Source organism: Ammodytes marinus (assembly GCF_949987685.1).
Source record: "Ammodytes marinus genome assembly, chromosome: 7".
In the NCBI taxonomy this organism is placed as follows: domain Eukaryota; kingdom Metazoa; phylum Chordata; class Actinopteri; order Uranoscopiformes; family Ammodytidae; genus Ammodytes; species Ammodytes marinus.
In genome coordinates this window covers 15320717-15334191 of record NC_137211.1, presented here as the reverse complement: position 1 = coordinate 15334191, position 13475 = coordinate 15320717, and positions in this window count along the sequence as shown.

The window sequence follows — 13475 nt, the reverse complement described above, 5'->3', positions numbered from 1 at the left end:
TGAAATTACTGGAATGAGTGTCCCTTTGGACCACAGGCCTCAATGCCTCTGTTAGCACCTCTGCTATGATATCTGTTCAAGATAATCCTTTTTGCAACATCTGGTGTGCAATAAATGAGGACACCAGAAGAGAAATGGGAAAAGTGTTACAAAACTGTGGTCTGTATAGAGATTTACACCACAACTCCAACTCTAAAACACTAGCAAGAAACTGTAATAATACTAAAACCCTCCTTTTCTATGCCTTGCTACACTCGTTAAATGTCGACTGCCAGATGTTTATCAGCCACAACAACTGATTTCCCTTTTTTTCTCTTTGTTATGGCCCATTTTAAGGAAAACCTCTAGCGTGATGACAGCAAGAGAGCAGCTTTTAAATGAGGGCAGACGACGATAAAGAAAAGTGAGAGATGTCGCAGGATTCTTATTGTTATTGACAGCAGAGCACCAGTTACAGTTGATGAGGCGAACCCCAAAATCTTCCAAAGCTTAAAGCGGCAGTTGAGAGTTGTTTTACTGTAATATTTGGCAAAACTGTCATAATAGCCATTCAGCTATATGTAGGTGAAGTGGTCTGAAAATATTTTTTTATCACTTTGCTCCCCCCTGCCTCTGTGTGCTGCCCCCAAAAATGCCACCGCTCATGTTAATTTTGACCAATCAGAGCGAGGTCAGATTCTCCGTTCTTATTGGCTGTGGGACCTTGGCAACGACGTTGATGCGTCAGTTGCGTGAGCGTTCACGACCCTAGCAGTCTGACACTAGCCTACTGTTTGGTACAAGGCTACTACGGCGGACAGCGTGTGGCAATGTCTTCACAAACAAACCATATATTTACCATTCCCAGGATACTAACAACTAACACCGCTAAGACAGCAAAAAAACGAGGAAAGACGAATATTGAAAAGTTAACTGCTGAAAGGGAGACGGAGAGAGCTTGAAAAAAAGTACACCGGCCATGTCTTCTTGCCCTATCACATCAAGACCTCTCCGACCGCGACCTCGCGACTTTTTTTTTCAAAACAGCGACAAGCGACAAATCTAGCTTTTTTTCTGGTGTTATTGGTGACTTTTTTCGCCAAAGCAAGTATCATCTCTTCTCAACGAGCAGCAGGAGCCCCGAGCTGAGAGGTGTATCTCCTGCTCTGACCGCAGCTGGGAGGGGCTGCTGCGCAAGGACCGGGCCGTCTGTCAGTGCTCTGTGACGGGGGACAGGCCAGGAGGCTCCCGCTGCTCGTTGAGAAGCGTTAAAAGTGATATTTGCTTCGGCGAAAAAGTCACCAATTACACCAGAAAAAAGCTAGATTTGTCGCTTGTCGCTGTTTTGAAAAAAAAGTCGCCAGGGGGGCTGAAAAGTAGCTAAATATAGCGACAAAATCGCTAAGTTGGCAACACTGTCCGAGTAGCCCCTCCCAGCTGCGGTCAAAGCAGGAGCATAGATAGGAGATACACACACACCTCTCCGCTCTGTTACAATTAGTTTGCTATCTTGCCTGGCTGTTACAGCTACTTTTGTTAGGCCTACCAGCACACTTACAATGATTTTAAGCTAACATACATGGTATGTCTGTGATTAAAATTTATGCTCAATATGTACGTAGCCTATGTAGTTATCATTACTAATGTTTAATCACCTCGGAATCGGACATGGTGTTTGTCTCCTGTCAATGTAACTGAATTCACATGAACGCGCAAAGCTGTCGTTCAGAGGGAGGAGCTACAGCAGGTAGAGCGTTGGGAAAACAGCCGTTGGGATCCCAACGGCTCAAATTATCAACTGCAGCTTTAAGGCCCCTTTTTGTACCATACATAATTCCAATCCTTTTGCAAATAATATCTCATTCCATAGCAACTAATTGAATAAGCGTTTTGCATTTACATTGTTTTAAAAAATGCATCAAGCCAGGTTACTTCCGGAAATTCATTAAAATTATTCATTGTACATAGGAATAGAACTAAGAAGACATAATTAAGAAAGTCAAAAATCTGATTGTAAGATGCAAAGATAACAGTTGATGTCACAAAACCGAGTCATGCAGTATAATGAACTCTCAGTGGATCTCCAAGATAAAACTCTAATGGGAAATTGTATTCAAGAGGGTCGTTATTATTGCCAACAACCTTCGGGGATATTGAACAATGTACTTATAACAATAATGACACTCAAGATCACAGCCTGGCCTGTATATTATTTTTGCTTTACTGGACCCTCCTAAGTAAAAGGTATATGAGGGCCCACATAGAGACAAACAGCACTGGAACAAGATCAAGAGGAAAGCAATTCTCTTGTCTGATGAGACTGAATTACAACTTCTATCAGAAAACAGTCACTTCAGTTAATCATTAGCACACAGCTGCTGTATCACTGTACAGAGAAGATTATCAGGCTGTATCTGAACTGTTGTATATCTGGCCACTGTTTAAATGTGATTTTATCTTTTTTGTGGGACTAACAGCCAGGTAGCTTTGAACAATTGTCTGGTATGTTACGTCTTTATTTAGTAACATCCTTGTCTGCATAATCACTTTAGAGTTTCATTATAAACCTACAATTACTGAGTTGTTATCACTGTATAAAGAATATTCATATTTGTATGAGGTCAATGTGTTGTGCTGTTAAATGCTAGTGTTACAAACTAGAATATTTGGTTTATTGTTTATTTTTATTCATCTCTGAACGTCAATCAATCCAAAACCCCACTGCAATTACAGGAACCACTGAATAATGCCATTCAATAACAATACCTTTCTGATGTGACAGAGACTAATAAGGAAACAAAAAGAAAGAGAAATGGATATCTACTGACAGATAAGACATTGCTTCTGCAGTTCATTGGTTGATTGCAGACACTTCAAATAAAAAGTTGGAAACGTTCATTAGTGGTGGAGGACTGGAGGTACATACATTTCCACTAAGTAGTGTAAGATCATCCACAGTTGCAGCTTGTTTTCTTGTCGAGTGTGCTGTCCTGAAAATATTTATTATATTTATAATATTGTATTCCTGTTCACAGCAAATTATATGTCTTGAGAAATGACCAATATTATGGGAAATGACAAAAAAGGTAATACTTGTGTTTATTTAGGTGCACCTTAATTAATTAAAAAGTAGGCACAGCAGTGCCAGGACCATTATTCTGGACCCTGATTTTGGAAATGATAAGCAAATTATGTAAAATCTGCATCTCATCCCATATCTGAACTTTTCCCTTCCACCCCACTTCATGCAAATCTTCATAGTACAGCGGAGACGAGCCCGGCAGGCCTCTGAACTGACCCTGAAACTTCCAACACACCAACCTTTGCTCATATAAGGTGTGTAAAGGGGGGCACAAGACACGAGAACTGAGCTTAAATCCCAGTGAAGATGTTTTTGGCCTTGATCACTGTGCCCATCGATCCCTGGCTGATTCCCACTCAGATACGTCTTATTTTATTAGTGGCTTCGGCCTTCTGCCGCCCCATTCCCCTGTGATCAATACCAGCATGGGGATGGCCCATATTTTTCTCACTTTTAGTGCCTTAACGCTGTTTAACCGTGTCACCTGATAAACGACAAGCCCTCCCCAAACACTGATTTCCTATTGATTTCTCCCTCATTCAGCCATCCCTCCCTTCGTCACTCTCCCATTGTTTTTATCTCCAGTTATCTCTTCTCTCCTCCCTATACCTTCACCACCACCAACTTAAGAAGAGGATGGACCTGCCAGCCACCTTTAAACTATTTCAACCACAGATACCCATTCTGTTAAGAGTCATTTTAAGTCGGGCTAAATGGGGCGTAGTTCACCTCTTTTAATGAGACTTGGTGAAATACCATTAAAAAAAACTACCAGTTCACCTTATATTACATGTAAGACAGACATCATTTCAAACCTCCTGAGGTTTCTGCTGAAAAGTAGGTTTGTGTATGTCATTTTCCATCATTACCCACCCAACGGCCCGTTTACAAACATTGGTGGAGACCTATCGGTGTGAATGCAAGTATCAACCGAGCATGATACAGTGAGCACCATGCAACAGATGCTATGACAACCTGGAGGGAGACAGCTCCATCCATCATCCGCTGAAGTCTTGATGATCAGAGCAGGGTTGGGACTATGGAGGAAAATGCACTGAGTTTCAGCAGGGCATTGTACAATCCACTTAAAGGGCTTTTATTGGGCTATAACTGTATAAGCCCATTTGATATGTGTACAGTAGATGGCAAAATTAATGTTGAAATGGATGAACAGCAGTGATGAGGAAACTAAATTATGACTTAAACAAAACCGTGGGGAGAGATAATTTGTGGACATTTGAGATAAAATTAAATAAACTGTCTGAATATTGAAGAAAACAAATTACAAAAAAGAAGGATCGAACTGGTATCTGGCTGCACTACCTCTATCTCCGTTTCTCTTCTCACACTGTACATTATTTATGCAAAATTAAACCTGCTCCTATTCCTGCTTAGTCTGGCTCATCCACTCAGTTACCTCTTTATTGATCTCTGATCTAAGGCACTTCTGTAAATCCAGTCAGTTCATCCTAGCCTTCCTGCCATTAATGCCATTAAATATGGGTTCCTTATCACCAGATACTGTGAAGATGTTTGGATCAGCTGTGAGTGACTGGAGGAGCCTGGGTCACAATAGTGATTTCTAATTCACATGATAATACAATTATCGTTGTATTGTGTTTATGTATTGTAGAAAAATACGCTGTTGCAATGCTCTGTGTTGTTTAGCTTATGAGCTTTACACTTTACAAAATCTAACCTCCTGTAAGACATTTTTAAAATCTTTTTTTATTCTTAGAAATCTGGTAGAATTTCAGGTTGACGCAAGAAGTCTGAATAAGTAAATAGACAACATTAGCATCTGTTAAGAAATCAGATAACATGCCCTGGCACTTTTTATTAGTCCGCTCACCCTTTAACAATGGGTTAAGTGATAAATTGACATTTACAGCACGGCCTGCCAAGTAACACTGGGTACACAGCACACTGAGAAACTGACCGTGAAGTAATAACGAGTGAGTGGGCAAGGGGAGAGGTTTTCTATTAACGCAAGGGGAGAGAAGTTGTGGGCTATGAAAGGACCGGTTTCTTGAACAAAACTGCCCCGCTGTAACAGCCACCCCACCCCCTACATTTCTCCAGCTACAGCCGTGGGAGAGCTTGAGCACCAGCTAGTGGTAGTGGTGTTTTACTGCCGAGACGCCCCACACCAAACACATTAATCATGACCAGGGGAGTGTAAAATTCAATCGGCTCCTTCCATCCATTTCATGTGAAGCAGACTGAAGGCCGGCCTTGTAGTGCCTGAGAAAGGAAGGATGAAGAAAGGGTGGAAAAAAGAAAGAGGAGCTCCCTACACTTCATCAGAACCCCGACTTCATAACAAATGGAGTGTCTCTCTGGCGGAGGAGTGCCATCAGAAACACGCGTTCTCTCTATCCATTTAATTCCGGCAGTGGAGGAAGGGTCAGGGAGGGAGCAGTGGGAGCGTGTTCTGCTCTCCGCTCGCCGCTTCCCCAGTCACACAGTAAACTACCTTTTAGGAATTGTTTCTCAATAAGAAATGATCAGTCCATTTATCTGCACCAGGCGGGCCTGTCTCCTCACCCAGACCTCCAATATTTTTCGTTTGACCTGATCAGGGCTATAAACTAGACCGAGACACTTTCAATTTGTCACCCGAGGAGGCCTCTGCGAGTCCCATGCTACTGATTGCATCCTCCCTCCCAAATGTAAAAATTCCTCCCCGCAAAGGAAATCCCTTCGATTTTTTTTTTTCATGCATACTTGGAAAGAGAGCATTTTCCCCATGCTCTAAAAATGTTCTGAGAGATAATCACATCCACACACCATTTCCAGAACATGATGTTATGTCTGTTAATAAATAGTCGGGCCAAAACAGGATTACATTAATTATTTAACAAATAATTTTGCAGGTTAATGCAAAAATTATTTCACTTCTCCCTCAATAAAGGACATTAAGAAACTACAATTTTGGCTTCTTTTTTCACTTATGAATATTGTATTTGAAATTAAGTGTACGTGTATGTTATTAAAAATCATTTTGGATCATTTACTTATCACCTTTTTTTTGTCTATATGCCAGGAAATAAATGCTTAACTGTCCAAGCAGTGACTCCTAACGGTATGTGAATGACTTCAATGACCTTGAATCTCCTGTACATATACTCATCATGATTAAATGTAGGCATAACATCCTTTATTAAGTATAGGTATTGTAATGTGCTTCTGACTGAAATGTCAATGTTTTTCTAATCCAGCTAATTAAATACCTGACATATCAACACAATTTAACATATAAAAACATCATTCTTGAATCAGTCGTGTGTCGGTCATATTCTACAACATTGCCCGTGACGGCCATACACAACCAAACATTTAAAGGGGATAGCAAATGTATAAGGTCTGTTGGTATATATCGTCATACACCATAAGTCTAACACTAGCATCATATGGAATATAGAAAATAGAGATGCACTGTGAACCGCTTCAACAAAAACCACCATCAAAGAACTGGAAAAAAAAAAGCACTTATCCATTGAGGGGCGAAACATTAACCACATTGTTTTCTTTCAAAACATGTTCAAACTTTGAACAGGGGGTAATTACAATTAGCACATGACTTGCTTTCCCATCAAACCCCTTTAAAACAGTTAAACATTCTTTGAATTGGATAGAACGTGTCAATGATTTTTTTGACAGAGCTGAGATATTGTGAGGATCACTCAACCACGCACACACAACCTGTTCAAACGGCTGCCTCGTCTGAGTCACATGCACGCGATAAATCACTGACACCTCCGGCTGTCGTGTTCGTGGTTACACAACACTAATGGGCAACTGAGTGGAACTGAAAAACACATGTATTAATTTTTCTTACTTGTTTTTGTCCTCCTTAAAAGACATCAGGTGGGGAAAGCCTCCTTCCTGTGGGATGACAAAAGGATTAATGCAGGATCACTTAAATACATGAAATACAAGACACAAAGCACATAAGATCATTTACAAATTAGGACACTGCCTATTAGCAAACGTTATTATGGGTAGGGTTGGGTATCGGTTGGGTTTTTTCTGATACCGGTTACTACCCGGTACTTTTGAAACGGTTCCGGTGCTTAACCGGTACTTTTACCGGTACTTTAAAGCCTCAAATTGCACACACTTTGTCAAAAAATAATGCCCTTTTATATCCAGTGCCAAATTTAACACAATTAACTTTAACAATATAATTACGAGTAACTTACAGATAAACTATTTTAAAATGTAAATAAAATAAAATTCACACAATTTACATACTATCTAATACAACAATACTGTTTCAAACAATATAATAATGGAGATTAATGTGGAGACTACCAGGTAATCTAATCTCCATTTTAAAACTTTAGCTAAAAGTAATCATTTTGATAAGAAAGAGTCCTTATGACCTAAACAATACAACACCTTAAAAATTAAAATAGATACACATATAAAACACCCATATGAAATTAAATGCAGTATTGGATTTACAGTAAGGAAATAAGTACACCCAATGAGAACCACAGACTGAAAACAGTCAAGGAAGAGCGTTAGCCTTTTGGAATATTAACAGTGCTCATTTGCATTTAACTTGAAACAAAATTCAACTGACATAAAAAATACAAAGAAGTCTTCTGTAAAGATAAGACCACAGGACTTCCGGTATGCAACTGAGACGATAGGCAGCAAACGAGAAGAGCTCCCGGCCAATTAAGCAAAAAAACGGAAAAAAATCCTAAAGCTGCAACTCGAACTTTGAAGAATAGACGCCATGAGTAATTCTCAAAGTGGAAAGGGAAAGGAGAAAAAGAAGAAAGCGGAGAAACAGACGGAAAATATGTACAACGAGGAAGAAGACGAACAGGTGCTAGGGGCTAACGCAGCGATAGCTAGCAATGCCGACCAACCTAGCTGGGTGTCTGAGCTACAGGCTAGCTTTCATACTGGTATGGACAAGATACATGCTAAAATTGATAAAGGCCAGCGTACGATGGACGCCAAACTGGACAAAATTGGCAAGCAAATGGAGGAGATGAAGCAAGGGCTGGATAGCCTCCGAGAGGAAACTAATACAAAATTTGAGTCCGTGGACGTCGACATGCGGGCGCAAAAGAAAGAAATCGACATCCTAGAAGAACGTACAGTTGAGGTGGAGGAATGGACTACAGAGGTACAGGACATTCTCACTGCTTCACTGGAACAACAAACTAAGCTTCAAGAGAAACTGTCCGACTTGGAAGGGAGGTCAAGGAGAAGCAATATTCGAATCTGGGGGCTGAAAGAAGGAGTAGAGGGAGACTCGGTCGCTGAATACGTGGACAAATTAATTCATAAGGAGCTGGGAATGTCGGAAGATATTAAACTGGATATTCAAAGGGCGCACAGGGCGTTAGCACCGAAACCACAACCAAACAAGCCCCCGAGAGCGATTATTGTCAACTTTTTGAGGTTCGAGGTTAAAGAGAACGTCCTCAAGACGGCCTGGCGATCGCCGCTGGAAGTCGAGGGTCACCGAGTGACTTTTGATCATGACTACGCAGCAGAAGTGGCGGCTAAACGTCGGAGATATGCGGGTATCAAAAGAATTCTAAAAGAGAGGGGGATTCGATTTCAATCCCCAAGGGACACACTGAGAGTGCACTGGACTGAAGGATTCAAAGTATACAACAGCGCTCAAGACGCGGCGAGGGCGATGCGGGAGAGAGGATGGCAGGTCCCGGACCCGGGAGAGGAGAGACCGACACCGCTGCAGAGACTGGAGGCAGCGCGCAAGTGGACCAAAATCGGGAGATGATCGTACGGGTGAGAACAGAGGACGTGAAGCGCCACGGTGACCGATTGGGAAAGAACATGGACACGAACACAGCTTCAAATTTATAACTTTTGAATAAAGCCTATTATTTTGTGGCTTGACGGTCCTTTCGAAAAACCGCAGTGGTGAGTAAGAAACGTTTTCTACGAGCAAACTTTAACAGCATACAGCTGGTACTGGCTCATTTGGGGCACAACTAAAGTTTGCACGGACTTATAAGATCATTTGTGGCAATTTTTTATTATACCAAGGGTTAAAATAATGTATGGAAAATGCACATAAAGCTCTCGGCCGGGAGCTCTGGAAGTTAGATGTTGGACACTTATAGTGAGCTTGGGAGATCAACGCCCGAGGAGATCTCCGCCACTAGGGGGGGCCCTCTCACTATGAGAGGCTTAACCCCTCACCTACCAACAGGGAACAGGGGGACATGTTTGAAACCCCCGAATGCCTTGGAAGTTCATGTTCTGATTGTTAAAATGTGTTTTTTAAGTTCAGCGGTTGCTGTTATTTTACATATTGTGTTCTGTGACATGTGGAGAACAGAAGAATGTTTCAAGAGGAATTACTATGCAACGTAGGGGTATTAGAATGGTGTCATTAAATGTTAATGGTATGAACAATCCGATAAAAAGGGGGAAAGTTTTAACAAAATTTAGAAAGGAAGAGATGCAGGTTATTTTTCTACAAGAAACTCACTTGTCATCACAAGAACATGAAAAATTTAAAAGATATGGATACAACAATACGTTCTATAGCTCATTTAAGCAGTCTCATAGGAGAGGGGTGGCCACACTTATTAAAAACTCAGTGAAATTTGAAACAAGCAAAGAAATGTGTGACAGGGAAGGAAGGTACGTGGTGGTTAAGGGAAAAATGGAAGGACAAATGGTTACATTAATCAATGTGTACGCGCCACCTGATAGCGATAAGACATTCTTTAAGGAGCTTTTTGATATCATAGCTGTGGAAATGGATGGGATCCTGATTTGTGGGGGGGACTTCAATGTGGTACTAAATCATGATTTAGATACGACGAGTACAAGAAAAGCTAGGGCACATATCTCTAAGTACATGAACATAGAACTGAAGCAACTGGGAATTACAGATATATGGAGGGATAGGCATACACTAGATAGAGACTACACACATTATTCACATCCACACTCGAACTATGCAAGAATAGACTATTTTCTCATGACCATGGAGGATAAACACAGGGTAGAAGACTGTACGATAGGTGTTACTGACTTGTCTGACCATAGTGCAGTATATCTGACAGTGAATCTAACCGCTAGAAGAAAGAACACAGTCTGGAGGTTGAATGTAGGTCTACTGAATAACAAGGAATTAGTGAAAGAAATAAAAGGAGATATAACTAGATATAGGGAAGAAAATGATAATGGAGAAGTAAACCCAATTATTCTCTGGGACGCTCTGAAGGCAGTAATAAGAGGGAAGCTCATAGCACAAACAGCGCACCTTAAAAGAACCAAACTGGAACTGTATCAAAACTTAACAGGGCAACTAAAAGAGTTTGAAAAACAACATAAAAACACAAATGACCCGGAGGCACTTGCGAAGGTCAAAGAAATTAGAGGCAAGATAGATAAGATACTATTGTCAGAGGTGGAGAAAAAAGTGAGGTTTGTAAAGCAGACGTACTATGAAGGAGGGCCAAAAGCAAATAAATTATTGGCCAGAAGGATTAGGGTACAACAAACACTAAGCACTATTCATAAGATTAGGAACCCCAAAACTAATGAGTTATTAAAAGAGCCAGAGGAAATAGAGGGAATATTTGAGGAATATTATAGGACACTATACACACAACCAGCAGCAGCAGATGAAGAGAGTATTGAAACATTTCTAGAGGGGATAGACTTACCGTCGATAGGGGAAGGGCAGAATAAATTCTTCAATTCAGATATTACAGAGGAAGAGTTTGGGAATGCAATTAGTAGAATGAAGAATGGTAAATCACCAGGTAGTGATGGATTCCCATCGGAATTCTATAAAGTATTTAGGCAGGAACTTAACCCCTTATTGTTAGCATCATTTAGATACTCTATGAAGGAGGGCAGGACTCCCCCATCCTGGAAGGAGGCTATTATTTCTATAATACCTAAAGAGGGCAAGGATAAAGAAATGTGTAGTAGCTACAGACCGATATCCATGCTTAATGTCGACTATAAGATCTATACTTCAATTATTTCAAAAAGATTTGAGTCGTTCATGCCTGATATTATAGATGAAGACCAGACTGGTTTTATAAAAGGAAGGCAGGCACAGGACAATATAAGGAAAACCATTCACATAGTAGAGGAGGTTCAGAGGAGGGGAAATAGTGTGGTCTTAGTGAGTTTGGATGCAGAAAAGGCATTTGATTGTGTAGGATGGACCTACTTGTATAAAGTCTTAGGAAAATTTGGCTTTAATGGGGATTCTATCAAATGCATACGGTCACTGTATGATGAGCCAACAGCAAGAGTGAAAGTGAATGGTAGTCTGACGGATCGGATTAAACTAGAGAGGTCGACTAGACAAGGGTGTTGCCTATCTCCAACACTTTTCGATATCTTCATCGAACCACTAGCTCAAGCAATTAGACAGCATCATAATATCAAAGGGGTGGAAATGAGAGGATCAGAACACAAATTGGGTCTATTCGCGGACGACGTGATTGCATACATAGGACAACCAGACATGAGCTTTCCAATACTTATGGATCTACTGGAGGAATACGGGCACTATTCAGGGTATAAACTTAATGTGGCAAAGACACAGATTTTGGCTCTAAATTACACACCAACAATAGGGATCAAAGAGAAATACAAATTGAGATGGGACTGTGAGAAGATTAAATACTTAGGAGTGAATATTACAAAAGGAGTAGACAAATTATATAACTCAAACTACACACAGATCAATCAGAGCATTAAGGGGGATTTAGCAAGGTGGTCAGGACAGGTCTTGGACCTCAGTTCAAGGATCGAAATTGTAAAAATGAACATATTGCCAAGGTTATTGTATCTCTATCAATCTTTACCCATACCTATACCACAAAGTCAATTTATGGAGTGGGACAAGTGGATCTCAAGGTTCATCTGGGTGGGCAAGAGACCCAGGATTAGGCTTGCAACACTACAGTTACCTAAGGAGAGAGGAGGAATGGCGGTGCCCAGTTTCAAGGATTATTACTATGCAGCACAGATCAGAGCCGTTGCATGTTGGTGTAACAGTAACTACGTAGCCAAATGGAAAGATATTGAAGTGAGGGGGGAGGGATATCAAATTCAAGCGCTAGTGGGAGATAATGAACTATTTAAGAAACAGGAAGCCTTGATAGACCCAATATCTAAGTTTACTTTAAACATTTGGAACACAATAGTAAAGAGATACAAATTAGGAAAAGAGACGAAGATTTTGAGATGGCTAACACATGACAATAAATTTCAACCCGGAAAAGATCAAGGTTACAAGAGATGGGAAAGAGGAGGCATCACGGCAATATGCACAATGGTAAAAAAGGGGGAAATGCCAAGTTTTCAAAATCTAAAAGAGAGGTTTGACTTAGAGAGGGGTGACCACTTTAGATATCTACAAGTAAGGGATTACTATATAAGGGAAATAAAGATGGATAAGGCCACCGAACAAAATGGAGTAATTAAGGTGCTGACTGATGCATATACAGAGGGGAAGAGCAGAGTGATCTCAGCCCTATACCAAGGTCTGCTGAAGAGTAGGGGGAACTCTACTATGTATGTAAAGGAAAAGTGGGAAAGAGAGCTAGGGATCGAGATAACTGAGGAAGAATGGTATAATGTGTGCAGGATACAGCACTCGACAACTGCTTCCAGGTTATGGAGGGAGTTCGGGTGGAAGAACATCATAAGATATTTCATAACTCCAAATATGAAAGGGAAGTATGCTCCGGAACAGAACGCATGTTGGAGGTTGTGTGGGCAGGAGGGGGCAAACCACGCACATATATTTTGGAAGTGCCAAAAGTTAGAGCAATATTGGGAAGATGTTTTGAAAGAATTAAAGGAGATAATTGGTTATGAAATGCCTAACACCGGCTTGGTGCTGTATCTGGGGAATCTGGTTCAGGAAAACGTTGAGGGTGGGGACCTATATCTGATAAAAGCTCTGCTGGCAGCCAGCAAGAAAACAATAACAAGAGCGTGGTACAAAGCAGATCCACCAACAAAGAAGCAATGGCTGGGTGTAGTTGATGAAATATACGACATGGAAAGATTCACGTACATATTGAGGGTCCAGGAGGGGAAGTTTGATTCAAGATGGGAAAAATGGGTTGAATATAAAAGAAAAATTAATGACACCACAGATTAGGAGGCTCAAAATCAGATCATGATGTTGCATTTCAAGTAAGGAAGAACGCTTACATGTCACTGTTATTTTCATTTATTATTTTTTTTGTCTTTTACTTTCCTGTTTTTGTTGTGGCTTTTGATTTGTCTTTTGTTTCCTTTCAATGTCTTTTTGACCTAAATATATGGGTATGTATGTATAACAATTGTTAATCCAAGCACATGCAGCTCTATTTGAGACTATTCTTTATTCTGGATGTATTTTTGCATATATGTGGTTTGATATTTG